This window comes from Condylura cristata, unplaced genomic scaffold (genome assembly GCF_000260355.1).
Source record: "Condylura cristata isolate star-nosed mole 26May11 unplaced genomic scaffold, ConCri1.0 scaffold00017, whole genome shotgun sequence".
Taxonomy (NCBI): domain Eukaryota; kingdom Metazoa; phylum Chordata; class Mammalia; order Eulipotyphla; family Talpidae; genus Condylura; species Condylura cristata.
In genome coordinates, this window is record NW_004567118.1 from 43,404,326 (window position 1) to 43,421,284 (window position 16,959).

Sequence of the window (16,959 nt, forward strand, 5' to 3'; positions counted from 1 at the left end):
GGAGAGTGTTTCCATGTGGAAATCATTCACACTGTACTTCTGTGAAAACAAGATGATGGTCTTACCTTACAGTGCTGAAGCTGTTTCTGGAAGTTCCTTTCTGACACTACTTTACCTCAGCCAGTGTGTGGTAGTTCCCATTTCCTTACAAAGCCTGTAAGCTCGCCCAAGCTTTGGACATCTAAGCCTATGGAACTTTAGTCTTCATCCCAATGAATTTCCAGCGGCCAGGTAGGGTAGTTCCTATCACTTACATGAGCCCTCACTGTCCATAGTGTCTTCTGTCGAAGGGTGGCAGGTACTAGTTTGCTTAATGATTGTATTTTCTTCTCTTGCCCTGTCCCACCTTGATAAAAGGGAGTGGCTCTCAACCAATGGAACAACAGTGGAAATGTCACTAGAGAAAGCTGTCCCCCAAACAAGATGAGCAGCAGCTACACAATCTGCTTTTGGCCTTCAGTGTGGGTACATGCTTACTCCATACATACAAAGGTTTATGCCATCACATTCCCTTCATTCTTGTGAGGGGTGAGGAATCCCTCTACAAGGCAGATGGAGGGCTGTGTACTGGGGAAGGTAGAAGCAACATTCTCCTTAGGAAATCAGAGGTGACAGATACTTTAACTTCTTGACTCCTGAATGAGCCCACACCCAGACTCCAGTCTGGGCAGAAGTATCAATATTTATAAATTAGCTTCTTTCCACCTTGGGATTTTTGGAAAGTTGAACATATGAGTTTAGTTTTTGAAAGAAATGCAAATGGGGGGTCCTGCTAAAAAAAATGGGCTCTAATGAAAATGCAGCAAGGCATAGGTGGAAGAGCAGTAAGGCCATCAAGGCCACCAAGTCTTCCCCTGTTGGAAACCCAGAACACCTTGTGGGGATGACTGTCAGGTGGGGCTGAGACTAGACCTGTAGTTGGGATTTACCAGAGCAGGTTCTTTCCATCACATGGAGTCTCTGCTAGGTTCAACTAGCAGAATAACCAGTGACCAGTTGCTTCAACAAGGATGAGAACCGCTGGTCTCAGAAGCAGAAACCCAGAAAGCTGGCTAATTCATTCACACAGCATCCGTCATGCCTGGGTTGACTCATTGAAGTTTACCTGGCTTTCCTCTCTGGATGAAAGAACACTGCCAAGTCCAGGCTTTCAACAGCATGCAGTAGAAGGAAAAGGCCAGCTGAGTCTCCCTTGTCACCCTGACTCCTCCCTGCTGCATGTTGGCTGAACCTCCTATAGCAGAGTTGGCTTCCTGCCTCCATCACAGGTCAAGGCCAGGATGTTAATGAGGCTGAAGCTTCAGGCCTTTCTCTGCCTGGCTCTTTCCAAGGCTCTGGAAGAGGCCCTAAGGCACACCCATGGTCATTTGTTAAATTTTTAACTAACTACAAAGAGAAGTCTCTGTGCCCAACTCACACCCTTTCATGTTTGGTGTCTCAGGGCAGCAATAAGGATAAGGCTAAGGAACGTGAATGGGCAGTGGGTTAGCCTGGGTTTCCTAGGGTGCCCCTGCAGCTCCCTGTCATGTCTGAGCCCAGGCAGTGACTGTAGTAGCCCAGGAAAGCTGCAGCTCCCAGGACAAAACTGCAGGACCAGTGCCCAGGAAGAATGGCCTGTGAGCCTGTGGCATATGGGGGTGTAAGAGACAATGTGGGCAGTGAGGATGATCCTTCCAATTCCTATAGCAGTGAGGATGATCCTTCCAATTCCTTCCAATTCATCCTATAGGATGATCCTTCCAATTCTAAAGCCTCAAGTTTTTGATAAAGCAGAATTATTTTTCTCTTCCTTCTAAAGAAAATGTAGAAGCAACAAGAAAAATAAATCAATCTAAAAGTGATCAAAAAGGACAGAAGCCAAAACTAGAGGAAAGAAATGCCCTAATACAAATGGACATTGTGACACTTGTGGAAATTTAGCTTTTTTAATTTTGTCATTTAATATTTTTTCATTCTAAAAGTCATTTTATACCTAATTTTGTATTCACATGAAATATAATCTTCCTCATAAAAAGCTTTCCTCCCTAATTATGGAAACTTCAGATCATACAAAACCTAGATCATCTGGTCTAGGAAAGACCAACAATGGGCAATCTCTGGGCCAGGGAATCTTCCATCAGATACCTAAAGCTGAGGTCCCATTTCCAAAAAGGGAAGAGTGACTGTAGGGGGCGGTCAACAAGTCTGTCTCCAATGTGTTAAATACTAAACGAAATGCAATACATATATATATACACATACAATACTTATATATATACACATACATTTTATGTTTTTTTTAATAAACTAGACTTAAATATTACCACTTAGTGTAATGTGTATTTTCTTCCCCCATTTCTGAAGAATTTGGTGACATAGCCAGTACCCTCTTGCCCGCTCTGCTGCTCTTCCCACCCGTGGTTCTTATTCCCAGGCTTCCCAGGGCCCCTGGGCCTCTTGAAAAAAGGAGTTCACCCTGTTACATCTGCCCAGCTGACCCTGGTTTTTCTGCAGCCAAACAGCTAGTTTGGGCGTTCTGGCCCACTCCTGCTTCCCACGGGGCAGTGAAGATCTCAGCCCTATCCAGAGGTATCTGAGAAAGAAGGGACAAGTGGATAAGAGGTTTCTGCAAGTGCCCCTGGAACAGCCTTGCTAGTGCATCATCGGCCTTTCTCCACTCAGCCCATCTGTCAGTGGTGGCACAGGCTGCTGGCCCCAAACAGGAATGTCCAGGAGTTAGGAGAAGCCACCATGTGAGGCATGTAAACCTGAAGGGGACTTGGGGAATCAGAGAAGACACACAAGACAGTCAAGGAAAATACCAACTCAGCCCATCCTATGTCACTCAGAGGACCAGGGAGACCCTGCATTGTTTGCATAGTGAGAACAAGTGAATCCACATTGATTTAGCTTCCAAAGAACAGAAATGCATTTAGCTGTTTGCTAACTCTGCCTTTCTGTTCTTCCCTTTAAGTTGTTACCACCCCCATCAGTTTATCCCTAACCCCCACCTCCACTCTGTGCTGGAGGCAGGTTTCAACATAGGCTTCATGGTCAAATAACTCTAAGTTACTAATCATCACCAAACTATTCCAGAAGAACAGAAATTAAGGCAAATGTGTAGTTTAACGTCTTCAAAATCCAGTTGCCTTGAGATTATACCAAGGTGCAAATCTTACCCCTCACATTCAGACTGGTGACAACAAAGTGCATATTGGAGGAGGAACCTTTCCAATTCTTGACACAACCATGACATACACTCCCCCCACTTTCTAAATCTAGTCTTATACTTGGTGTTTTGGGTAGGAAAATTGTATACTTTGATACTGAATGTTTCTTCTCAGCATTCCTCTAGCAGTAGAGAGACTTAAATCAATGTGGAAAATCTCTGGCCTCTGATGCTTCTCACAATATGATAAATCATGTGTATCAGCCAGAATTCTTGATTGCAAGCAAGAGAAATGGGCACATGTTGAAAGTAAAGGGTAATTTACCACAGGGTATTTAAAAACCCATAAAATTGCCAGGGAGGGAAGGCTGAGGACTAGCCAGCTGCTTCAGGGCCTCATGCCCAGCTTCAGGAGGCCTGAGGAAACTGCTGCTACTACCACCAAATCCTGCAATTGAGAACCTTTGTGGTCATGCCTTGGGACATCTGTGACTGCCCATTCTTTGAAGTTCTGGCCAGAGTCTGGCTGGCACATCTGACCAGAAATGTCCAGGTCCTCTCCTGTTATTTGGCTGAAAGGGGAGCTGGAAAAGCAAGTGTCTGTTTTGTTTTGTCCTGACACCACCAACTGTATCACCCTTGGATAGAAAGGGGTGAGGACCTATATTGCTGAAGAAAATAATGCCCGAGACACTATATTTGGATCTATCAGTTCTTTTTTTACTCTTCTAGAACATTTGAGAAGGTTGAGGACCATGAAATAGTCAAATATTCAAAAAAAAAAGAGAGGGCCTGTGGCAGAAAGCCAGTCTGCAGGTACCTCAGGCCCTGTGAACCCTGAGACCCAGAATGCCCTGGGGTGGGGGAGGTGCCTGTGCTTCGCAGGATGGTAGAGTGTACCCTGGCCTCTCTCACTAGTGCCAGCCCTTCAGTAACACCAGACCTCCCCATATTGCCAATGTACCTGGAGGATTGCCCTGTTGCCAAGCCCTCCCTCACTGAGAAACACTGCTCAGACTGGTGGTACTTTCCTTTTGGGGAGACATCCTAGAAATGCTGTTAGGAGTTGTTGGACTTATCAGCAGACTACTACAACAACTAGATAACCTGATCCCAAAAATTTTTAAAAAGATTTATTTATTTATGCATACAGAACTGGGGTACAAGGGGCAGTGAGAGGATTCACCAGAGACAGAGTGGGGAGCAGAACAGGCAGATCGACGAAGTACACTGCTGAGGAGAGCAGTGGGCGGGTCAGGAGAGGTCTGCCTCGCCATGTGGATAACCTCCGGGGCCAGGGCAGCCAGCTTGCAGTGCTGCTCCCTAACCTGTTGCACCACCAGGCAGGGCCCTAATTCCATAATTTGTAAGGAAAAGAAATCTTCAGAAATAACCAGGAAAGTACTGTGGGTGTTGTATAATGGAGTATTACAAAGTGCACCAGTTACTAGCACTAGTTTGAGTCATTACAAGAGTTTAATAGGAGCTGAGAGTATACTAGCAGGTCGCCTCAGCTGAGTCAAAGCTCTCCCCATCAGCCAAGGGTTCTCAGGCCCCTCTTTGGTCTACATGTTTGATCCATTGTCCCTCCTCCCTGAGACTCCCCTTGACTGAAAGAACATTCCAGGGCTTAAATGCTCAGCCTAAGAATTGGTTTCTTCCCAACAGTCAACAGATCTATCCTTGGGCCTCTGCTCTATGTGGCCCCCCACAACTGGGCTTTCACTGCTACCTCTGTGCAGAGGGGCCATCCTCTCTTCCTGGACCACAGACCTGAGTATCCCACTGCCTCTGAGGCATCAGACAACTATCTCAAACCAAAGTTAATTCTCTTCACTCCACCCAGCCAATCTCCCCATGTCAGCTGGTGGTGACACTAAATTTCCAGTGACGCAGGCCAATGATCTAGTTACTCTAGATTCCCATTTTTCACCTACATCCAATCCATCAGGATGTTCCTGAATCTTGCCACCTCTTGCCCTCCACTGCTACCACCATGTGTTAGACACATCATCTGTCAGCCTCCCAGATTCTGCTGTTGTCCTTTTCTAGGACAACCACCTTGTCACACCACTGTCCAAAGAACTCCAAAAACTCCCTCTCAGAGTAAAACTCAAAAGCTTTCAAGTGAAGAGTTATGGTACAAGCCCTGTGCAGTCTTAACCCGTTTTACCCTCTACTCCCATTTCCTAATGCCTCAACTATCCTTCCTGCAGATATCCACCCACTGCACCTTGCCAGTCACGTAGTCCTATGGCAGTTATTCCCACTTCAGGGCCCCATGGGTTACCCTAAACCCAAGATGTGCAGGCCATTTCATGCCCTTGCTCACGTCATCACTTCCATGAGACTATCCCCCACCCTCACTACCTTGGCTTTTGTCCCTAATACCCAACAACTTCGAGCCATGAGGGAATTACTTCTATTTTTAGTCTTTTACGGACTCCACTACATGTGCCTGGAATGGTTCCAGATGTATAAAGGTGTTGCCTTTGGAGTAATTTCTTGGAATAATCTGATTAGGGATTTAATAAAGGTATTTTGAGCAACAGAACAAAGTATTGGGATATCAGATTGGATTTCTACTTTATCTTAAACGAAAATAAACATAAAAACAAAATGCCCTACTCTTTCTTTACCAAACTTCAGTCTCTGGAGATCTGCTCTACAAAGTTGGGAGTTTTCTCCAGAGAAGATTCTAGCAGTTCTGCTGGGAAAGAGAACGGGAATAAGGGCAGGAGGGAGCTGCTGCCACACAACTAAGATTACTCACTGCTCAGACCCAGGGGGGAAAAAAATGGGCTCGTAAAATTAGAACTTCCCTGCTCCCAAATGTAAAAGGAATGTTCTTGTATTTCATTTAGAATATCGTGCTCATCTTTGGCTTGCAAGCTTTCACATAAACTGATTTCAGTCCCTCTGGCCTCACCCTCCCCCACTCCCAAATCCTGCCTGGGGTCTGCAAGTTGAAAGCCCTCTCACTTCAGAGAAGACTTCTTAGTCATTGGGGGCAGCTAGGAAGAAGGTATCTCTGCCTGACATGAGGAGGGGCATGAGGCTCCAGCCACAAATCTGCCGACTTACAGAATCTTCTGATTTGGCTGAGGCCTCAAAAGGACAACAAATAAGTGAAACTCTAAATCAAACTTGAAAAAGTGTTTGTTAGACAACACATAAAAATGAACTAATCTAATATCTAGAGGTCTGAAGAACTCAGTAAGAAGGCCATTAGCCTGAGAGACTTGTGGGCTAGAGACAATACCACATGCAATTCATAGAAGGGGGACAAATGGCCTTGAAAAGACATGCAGCAAATATTTAACACAGCTGATGAGAAATGCCAATTAATAAAACTATTTTTCCATGTCACGTTGGAACATACGAGATTGTTCCTGCCACAACTGGTGAGGGAGGGTGGAAGACATGTTTCTACAGAGAGGAAGAAAAGTGGCCAGGTATTTCCATATTTTCATTTTTTTATTCATACATCACTGTTCACCAGTGTACAGTAATTGGCTTCTCCCCTCAGGTGTGGTCCTCACAGTTCTCCCCCATCGCAGCCCCTGTGATTATCACCATAGTTCCTGTGCTCTTCCCTCCCCTGTTCTGCCCCCACTCCGCCAAGCCTCAGCTCTGTGGTCAGCTTACTGGGTAGTGACATTTAAATGCAGACATCCTGGAAATAGCAGATCAAGGAAATTACACCCCATATTACCAATTCCACTTCTGTATGTGTTCCTCACAGAATTGAAAGCAGGAGCTCAAGAGGTATTTGTCCATTATGCTCATGCAGCAGTGTTCACAGAGCCCAGACTACCCACAGTGTGCATGGACCTGTCAGAACAAGCAGTGTGGGGCATCTGCTGCTGAGTGAGCTGAGTGCTGACACAGGCATAGAGGTGTGACCCTTGAGGATATTTTGCTAAGTGAGATAAACCAGTTCTAAGAAGCCATGTGTTACATGATTCCATTCACAGCGGTCTCTAGAACAGTCGTATTGGTAGGAAAAGAAAATATGAGGACTGGTGGGTACCAGGGGCGGGGGGGGGGAGGGGGGAGAGTGGGGTGGGACCTGGGGGTGGGGCCGATAGTGAAAAGAAAGTTAGCGTTTGATGGGCCTGGCATTTCAGTTTGGGAAGATGGGAACATTCTGGTGTGGATGGTGGTGGTGGTGGCACAATGATGTGAAGACACTTGAACTATTCACTTGAAAATGGCTAAAATGAGATATATTGATCTACCAAAATTAGATGTTAAAGTCTTTAATTATATATCCTTTTACACAGTAACAAAATCCTCTTCTTGGTTCAAATTGTATGGATCCCACCGGGACTAGCAAATCTGGGAAATAGGGTGCTAATTCTCTGAGAAGTGCGTCATTCACAGCCGTGGCTGGGCCCTAAGTTGCCCACTTGAGACAAAAGATTCACTTCAGAGGGCTGGTGCAATACATCACATAAAGAGTAGTGCCCATTTTAATTGTTGATGCCACACCCGTCATTAGAGCTTTACATAAATTCATTCAGTTTTCACAAACTACTAAACAAACTCGCCCACAATTTACAGGTAGGAAACTGAAGCCCAGGAGATTAGAAGGCTGTCATCTCAAAGGGTTGGGGCCTGAAGAAACTCACGGGCCATTGCATATCACCACCCCTCAAATTACAGAACCTTCAGTCATGGACCTCAAAGTGAAGTCAAGTTTGAAGTATGCTCCCATCTCAAAATGTTCAATTACCTGGAAACATCAGTGTATGCCTCACTCTCATCAGTGCAGAAAGGCTGGGCCTGTGCTCAGGCCTCGCCTATCAGAGAGGCCTGCCAACCTCCTCCTGATGGTTTGGAAAAAGGAACAGGTGGAGAAAAACTTAAGTTTTTGCTTCCATATTTATATTTCCTTGCACATTTAATGTATACCAAAAAAAAGTTGTAATCATCAGGATATAAAGGAAAATTCTTATTTGTTGTTCTGAGAGAGGCTTAGTGCTCCATGCCGTCAAGATGCCCCCAGCGCCATCTGTGACTTTAAAAAGAGACATCTGTGCTATGTCCTTGGTCCTTGAACTTACATCAGCCTGTGGCATTTTTATAGCTAGGTCACAGAATTTATGTGGTAGTGTTGGAAATAGTTTTCTAGAAAAAGAAGACTTCATGTTAGAGGAGACCCTAACACAATAGGAGAATGGCCTAATTGGGGGGCGGGGTAGGTTTGCTCACCCAAGTTGGAGAAGTTTGTGACAATGACCCAACTGCCCAAATACCATTCTGCTTGTCTGCCTCTGGATTTCCTAACAATACTTCCTGCTTTACAACATAACCTGTCTCCAGTGCTGAAGCAGCAATTTCTGCAGGTATCTCTTCCTCAGCTTATTTATTAAAGCAGATAAAACCATGAAGCTACAATTCCTTCCTCTTCCTGTCTTGTCTTCACAACCCAGCATAAAGGTGGCAGTATGCTATCCTGTCAGTGATGACTAAAACTGGCCTCCACTTAATCTCTTGTTTATCACAATTCACATTTTCCTCCTTAAAACTTAACTGCCATTAAATTCTTGGCAGATTGCAATCATGCAGTCAGAGTGTGGAAACCTGAGGCCTCAGGGTGGAGAGTGCTGGGCTTCCTCTACTCCTGCCTTTCAAATCTTGCCACGAGTGTCCTCTCTGGTCTTAGAACATATACTTCTGCTTCCAAGGTCTGTTCTGCCAGACCTAAGGCAACAAGGGAGGACTATTAGGCAGGAAAGACATTCTGAAATTTGGCACCCTTGATTGTGTGGTAACAGCCCAGCCAGGCTGGCTAGGCTTCACGATGATGGGGCCATTCCCAAGGGCTGAGCTGGGATGAGAGGCAGGAAGAACACAAGGAAAGCTGAAGAAAACAACCCGCAGCTCACTCCATTGCCTCAGTGTCCTGAACAAAGCCACCTAAGAGCTTCTGGGAAGGTGTGGTGATGCCACCCTGGGAAGCCCTGCCTCTACCCCCAAGTGGACATCCTGCTGATGGGCCCCACACCAGCTATCACAGTTGGGTGACATGGCTGTCAAAGGGCAGGGCTGAGAGAAGAATGGGACCAAGACAGCAGTGTGCCTGCCCATCAGAGACCTTGGGGCTAAGAAGCTAAACCTCTCAGCAGGGGATTTGTCTTTTGTGAATTCTCTGGAGTAGATGGGAATGTGTGGTCAGAGGCCTTGATCTGCATTCTGTTTGTACTCACCCCACCCCTTACACCCACACATGCAAATAATCATGGGTCTCTGGGGCCTTCACCACACCCTTCCTCAGCCCTGGCCCATGAGAGTGAGGTGCCAGTGAGCCAGCTCTGCCTCCTTTGCCCTGCGGCCTGCACTCAGAGGCTCTCTCTTCAGCTGCAAGTTCTGGCAGTATTTATAGTTTTCTGGCAGCTTCCTACTGCCCTCAGGCTTGGCTGATGGCCTCCTCCCTCTTTCCTCACACTCTCTGGCCAGGGGATTGGAACATAAATGCCTTACTAGCTGATCAATCTCCTGGACAGCACCAAAGGGTGGGGAAAGATCTATAAAATGCCATCATCAGTAGCTTCTACCCTCTGTCCTCCTACCTTGTAAATCCTGAGGGATAATCAGGGTGCGCAGGTCACAGTCTCCTAGGGGCTGGGTTCATGCCCTCCTTGAGCGTGGCCTCTCGGCTCTGCTCTGGTAAGTTCAGACAGTCCTTTAAGTCCAAGGCCCACCAACACTGACCTTGGCATGGGGCATCTGGAAACTCTAGGCTCAGGCTCAGCACCACGCTGCTGGCCCCCTATGGAGTCTGTGCTCAGGCTGGGCACTGCCCAGAGGGAGCCTCCCTGTCTGCATCCTCAGCTGGTTCAGCACAAGGGCTTCAGGGAGGGCTGCTCCAAAGAACCAGGTGACCCCACAGCTACTGCCCTTGTCACTGGCTGGGGAAAAGTCAGGGGGTTGCAACCCCTCCTGACTTCTCAGGAAACGTGTGGTAGGCACTACCACTCTTCAGAGGCCACAGGCCTGCAGCACAGAGCTCTATGCCACAGGAAACAGGCAGACCCCCACCTCAGGCAGGTCTGCTTTGCTAAGTGCTGGGCAGATTCCTTTCATGCCCCGAGCCCCACCTCCATCTACAGAATGAGGAGCTGGGTGGCCAAGAACATAAAGCTGTGGAAGACCGGCCCTGATCATAAATCACATCAGCCTTTCATTTATTGGTGGGCTACAGTGGCCTTGGTGAGGTTGCATCTGTACTGAATTCAGCATATTAGGGAATCAGCTGGGCCGCCCCAAAAATGTGTCTAAAAACTTTTACAGCTCTGCTTCTCATTTGAAAGGGATGGTGCATGTGAGGGATGGAGCTCACTATTTCTGGGCTCCCTACTAGGCACTGGGTTCTGCCCATAATATTTCTGTACCTCACTTGGGATAGACTTATTTCAATGTTTTGGTTTGACATTCTAATACAAATACACATTTTAAAGTCCTTATCCTAAAATAAGAGATAAAAGAGAACTGAATCATGTACTCCCCCAACATTGTCCCCCATCTCCATCTCCTACCCAAAGCCCAGAGCCAGTTAGTGGGTGCCTGTTGGGTCCTTTGCCTGGACAGACCTCCCCACCTCCCCCACAGAATCATATGCACACTGTTGTGTGGAAACAAAGAATGAGCCATGGGTGCTGGAACAGAAAAACAGGAGGCAGGAAGTGTTCCTGCCTTGTGTTTGCTACCTTGTGTTCTTTGACCCCCATGTTATTGTCGCATGTTATTGATGCACTTGCTGAGAGCTTGCGCCTACCCCAGCCCCAGGCTCCATGCTGAAGGGGATAAATAGGGAAGGGAGAAGAATAAAGTGTGCCTTTGCTTGCTGACCAAGAAGTGTGTGCTTTAATCCTGACGTCCTTCGCTCAGACCATCTCTGCTGTCGTGCTGGCGCGGCAGGTGCCCCCTAACCTGGTGGGGGAAAGGATTGGGGTTGCCATAGGCCAGCGGGAAAGGTGGGCCGCCAGGCCCCATCAAGTCCTGACAGGCTTGCACAGGAAACACCATGGAGGACCTGAGGGACACCAGCACCTGACCACAGCCCCACCAAAGGTTGACTGACTTTTTCCATATATCTGAGCCAAGGTGACCTCAGATCACCCTTAGCTCTAGCCTACCTTGTTGGGTTAAAGCACAAGTCTGCTGGCTAAGGCAGGGAATTCCCATTTCCAGACAGCTCTGTCCCCATGGATAGTTGCTTGGTAAACAACCAACTTACCTGCTCAGAGGGTGGGAGCACCCCCTCCCCCCCAGTAATTTAATAAATATGTGAACCCAGCTGAGTTCAAAGCTGGATGGTCCTGTGTTTGACTGCCAGGTGGTCAGTGGAACCACCTGCCTGGGTGACTTGGTGCCATGTCAGGAGGGCTCAGTGGGCCTGAGACACATTCCAGGAGCAAAGCTGCCCTTAACAGACTCCATTTATAGGGCAGTGATGGTCACAGTGGCCCTGCAGAATTTGATTTCTGCCTGCCCGGCAAAACTGACAGTGTTTTGTGTCAAATACACACAAAGTTTAAGCAAGTCAGAAGGGCGGGGTTTGCTTTCAATAGAGCAGGACAACCAGGGAACTTGAAGGCTCCAATTCCACCTTTTGCTAAGTAGTTACCTTCCTATTTGATGTCTCCTCTCCTCAGCCTGTGAGCAGCTCTACTTCCAGATGGCTACTACCTGGGGACAGGACTCTGGTGAACTGCTGAGCCAGAAATAGCCTCTTTGCAGGGACCCAGGATCAGAAGCTGGGCCACTGAGGTGTGCCAGCCTGCCGCGCAGTCAGGGTAAGGGAGATGTCTCTACAGGGTGTTAACAGGTTCACCATTTCCTTGCTTTCAAAAGCAGGCACCACATGGTCTTGCCTTTGACCAGGCACCATCCTTACAGCAGAGTGCATCTGGGTGGGCGAGGAGTGTGTGGGAAGTGGTTAGGGCACACCCTCTCAGTGACAAGATGGGGATTCTCAAGCTATGACTGAACTGACATACACCAGGATGGGACAGAAAGTTCCTGGCCATGTGCAGACATGGTCAAATCCTGCCCATCACTTAGTGACTTGGGGAAGCAAACCTGTTATAGCCTGATACACAATGGGGACTTGGGGAGGGGGGTGCGCCACTCCCCTCACAAGCTCTTGTCCTCTCCCCAAGGTAGCCCATTTCTGTCCCTGGGGCTTCTGGGCCTCATTGTGCTCCCTACTGGACTGCAGCTTCTGCAGGAATGGGCTACCACCATTTTGAGGGGCAGAGCCTGCCTTCTCACTTAAGCCCCACCACACACCATAGTTGGCCAGTTACCAATGGCCTACATGAGGTCTTTTTAGAATCAAACTACCTAAAAACAGGGACTGCCAATCTCAGGTGTTCCCTTGTTGACCTGCTGCCACTCTGCAATCCCTAGGGGCTCTCGCCAGACTTACTCTTCATGTTTGGCTCCAGTGTCTTGAGAGATGCTGGAGAGCGGGTAGGAAAACCCATTCAGAGCCAAGAGAGAAGGATGCTGCTGTTTCCAGTCCCTACCACCAGTTATATGCCTAGAGCTCAGTTCTCATAACTGTTTTTGTGCAAAATCCCATGCATACCATGACTAAGCTCTCCCTCAGTACTTCTAAAGACAATGTAGAGTGGCTTTAACCTTTTGGGAAAACAAGACCAAAATGGAACCACTGAGCCAGCTGATCTCCCCACTCTATCTGTGCTGCTGGCCCCATCCTGCTCCACCTTCAGAGGGCCAAACTCTAACCCTGACCGGACAAGAAAACATCACTTTCTCCAAGTCATCAGAGAAAGCTGTTCTTACATTTATTCCAATTAAAAAAATTTATTCTGTTACCAACACAGTAAACACAGACCATACAATTACATGCAGCACAGAGTAACAGCTGAGAGCAAATCCTAGACATTTTAGAATGAGTCACCATGAAAAAATTCTGCACAGTAAACTCTAATGAAGGTTGGTGGAAGAGTTGTAGTCACCCCACATATTTAAATGGAGCACAGCCTGGCAGGGGACTCCGGTCAGCTCAGCCCCCCAGAGCACCAGCTGTGTGACAAACCTGTCACTGTGTTTCCTGCGCTATTTTGGACTACCCTGTCTTTTGGACAGTATTGAGAAGCTTATGTCTTTTTAGACTTCAAACACTTGTGAGAAAGAGGGGTGACACACTGTAGAACCCACAGGCCTTTGCTGTGCCCCAATTCTGCAATGAGGAGCAGATGCCCCCCATGCAAGCCTTTTGAGCACTCCAAGGCTATCCTGGGAACTAGAGACACCAGTAATGAGGGACAGGAATGACCAGAATGCAGGCAGTACCCTTTTCGTATACAGTAATTTCCCTGTTAAATCAGTATTAAACTGAAAAGAAAGCAAGTACAAAAAACTGAACCCATTACTTTATTATTAACACACCTGAGGTTCTCACCCTGTAGTTTTATCAAAAAGCATGAAAATTTTGTAAAAATCTAAATGGACAAGTCAATTCAAAAGGACACTGCAACATCTTTCTGCAGTAACCCAGAGGATGCCCTAACCTAGGCCCAGCCCAGACACTGGTTTCCTTAAGTGACAAAACACACAGTGCAGTTACACGCTGAGGGGCTGACGTGCAACATTCAGCAGGCTTTCTCCCCGTGTGTCTTGGAACGTGGTCATTTGAGTGACAGAACTGCCTTAATCCTACAAAACAGGTACAATTTTGATTCAATATCCTGAGGCAGCAAGTCGAGGCTGGGGGACAAAGACCCCCATACAACTCCGTGGGGATGGTGTTCATGAAGGGGACCAGTCTTTGGGGCAGCTGTGCATGCCACTGTTGGCTCATCGCTTCAGTAGCCCTGCAATCCTTGCTTTGATGTCCAGGGTCACAGCCATCCTGCTCCCAGCCAGGGCTGGGAGATGTCTGAAAAGAATCTTGCTGTGATCTTTCCTGCAAAGGGAACAGTAATAAAATTTATTGCCCAGTCAGAGTTGAGGAATTCTTATAAAGGGGCACCTCTGTGCCTCTGCTCTCTGCTGTGGAGAGGACTCTGCAGAGAGGACAGGCCTCTGAGACCCAAGTCGCAGCTCACACCCCAGAGTGGGGATCACTGGGTTCACATGTGGCTATGAAAGCCAGCACTGTCACCGAGGCTTCACTCACAAGGAAGTATCCAGAAAGACAGCCCATTTTACTTACATTCATGGATTATTTTCAGACTGTCTACATTCTATACCACAGGAGAGGTGGGCATCGCCTGTGTCACACATTTATGGCACTAATAACACGTCTGCTTTCAGTGAAGAGCCTGGCTTTCACGTCAGCAGTTTTATGGTTCTCCCACCATCTACACAACAGGACCACATACAGATAGCACCACTGCTGCCATCAGGATTTGGTGGCGGCCGCTCAGCTGTCTTGCGGGATGGAGTCCAGCTCCTGAGCCTCTGGGCACATACAAACAGGAAGGCTTTTTGCTCTAGGGCTCGACTCCTGTTCCTGCTGAACTGAGCCAGTGTGTAAAATGAGAACTGATATCAGCTCAGTAGGCACCGGAGGGCGGGTCCAATCGCCAGCCTGGAGAAGCAGCGCCTCGGCCGAGAGCTCGCTCCGTCGTCTGCTGGCCGCTGAGGAAGACACAGAAGCCTAGACTGCAAATACAAGAGAGAGTTCACCACGCTCAGGAAGTCACCACAGGCTCTCCTTCAGCAGCCCAGACCACTCACATGCAACCAACTGCTGCTACAGTTTTACTGACTTGTCATGCATCTGGTTTACTTTTTCCTAAGAGTAATTTCTGCTTTCACTTCACTTGACCTTTCAGACAGATGGCTAACTAGTGGGCTTATAATTCTATGGACTTCCGGTACAATCCTTGCCTTCGTGCAGGAGAAAGTGCATCCGTGAGGCCACAGGTCTCATCCTCCAGCATGGTACTCAAGACCCGAGCAGCGGGCACTCGCTCATAGCAGCGGCCTCTGCCCCGTGGTTCCAACTTAACTGTCCCCATATCTCACCTTCTCTTCAGGTGCAGAACTTAGCCACTGTGAACAAAGCGGAAACCAGTCACTGTTCACCAATCAGCTAAGCTCTGCACCTCGTCAGAGAGGTCATCGGCTGGGCATAGTGAGGGGCCACGAGCATCTTCCACTGTGTCGGCTTCTGTTTCCAGAGAGGAGCTATAGAGGCGTCTGTTCTCCAACTGCAGAGAGAGGGGAACTCTAGCTTCTGGAGGAGCAGCCAAGGTCATGGTTGCGTGGTAATCCCTGGCAATGTGATTTTAATCTTAAGTCACAAATCAGCATGCCAGGAACCCAAGCAGCCAGAGCACTCCGGTGCAGCCGTGCCCGCCCATCACAGCCCCGTCGCAGGCATGGGGTTCTTGTACACAGGAGACGATACCACCTCCAGGCCTCTAAGCTATTATAGGGCCTTTCCTGCTTCCTGTTCATTTACTTGGTACCCTAGACATATAACTTTTTAAATCAAAAGGACTCAGGACAGTCATAAATACCAGTACAGCCTGGGAACATGAAATGAAAAATACACTGAGCAGACATTCTGCAAAATGAGGAAACACAAGTAGGGTAGAGATCCTAAATGGCCCACAATTTAAGGTTAATAAAGACTCCTGACTGTATGAAGGTCCACACAGCCTGTCACTACTGTCACTCAAGAGGGCAGAGCTGGGGACCCAGGTCATGCTGTTCCCATGCCTTATTCAGAAAGGGCAGGGATGGGAAGTGTTAGGGGAAGGGACAAACAGCAGACTCAGAACCAGGATGTCTCTTTCACCTACTTGGGACAAAAAATCACAAGAATGGCCAGAGTAGTGCAGCCTGCACTGGGTTCCTAAAACTTGGAACTCAGGGTATAGTCTACCCTACTGTAGTTGCACGTATTGCTAAAAATACCAAGTGTGAAATTAAAAATATGAAGAGAAACATGACTTATACTGATTACTATATGCAGTTTGCAACATGGTTAACTGTATAACTTCTCTGTTTTTCAAACTAGCTGCCTGAGGGGCGTTTGTGTGTTGTGTGTGAAGTCTGCCTGTGGTTACACCACAAGATACACAATGGTGGCATTATTTTTCTATTTCTTTTTCCTGGCAAACATGGGTCCTTGATGCTTCTGGAAGAACAGAATCATACTTTATAAAACTATTTTTTGGTCTCTGCACAGCATTAGAGTTCTTTCAGATAAATTAAGATGATTAAACATGTTATACAGAAATGGTTTTTATAAGAACAAAACATTAGAAGCAAACTAAATGTCCACTAGTGGGTTAAGAACATAAACAGAAAATATGAAATGGCCATTAAAATCTTATTTATAAAGATATGCAACATGAAAAATGTGTGAGATTTGATGCTAAACTATAAAAAAAATACAAAATTAGACATACTCTATTATGTAAAATCTTGAAGAAAAACTGAAAAGATACGGAAATGATAATGACTGTTGGGGGAAAAATATACTTAAAATATAATCCCACAGTTCTACTTAAGAAACTTTATGTACCATTCATTGCTAAATTACTTTTAAAATGCAGAAACCCACAGTTTAAAATGAACCGCCAGGATATAAATCTAGAAGTTCAATTCCAAACACAATTAACAGAATGAGCAACATATGTGATTTATGTGTATCCCAGTCCAAGTGAAGCCAGGAAGCCTTTCTGCTCAAGCATTACAAAGCTCAGAGCACCCTGCACACCATGGTGAGCAACCTCTGCTAGTCTCATTGATTATGTGGAGACAGACTGCGGATCCTAGTTACCACACAGTGAAGGTTTAGTAACCCCACGATG

At 47.0% G+C, this 16,959-nt stretch overlaps 1 protein-coding gene across 2 annotated transcripts in view; it reads right to left on the reverse strand.

Moving 5' to 3' along the window:
- Positions 1 to 12,952: 12,952 nt before the first annotated feature.
- Positions 12,953 to 16,959, reverse strand: part of LOC101631432 (chromosome unknown open reading frame, human C9orf3) — a 403,160-nt gene continuing 399,153 nt past the window's right edge. The window contains exon 17 of one of the 2 annotated variants that reach the window (XM_012726242.1): positions 12,953 to 15,345. The gene's annotated coding sequence lies outside the window, so the exon portion shown is untranslated. The remainder of the gene's footprint in view (positions 15,346 to 16,959) is intronic. The other variant, XM_004684919.2, reaches the window with a different exon arrangement.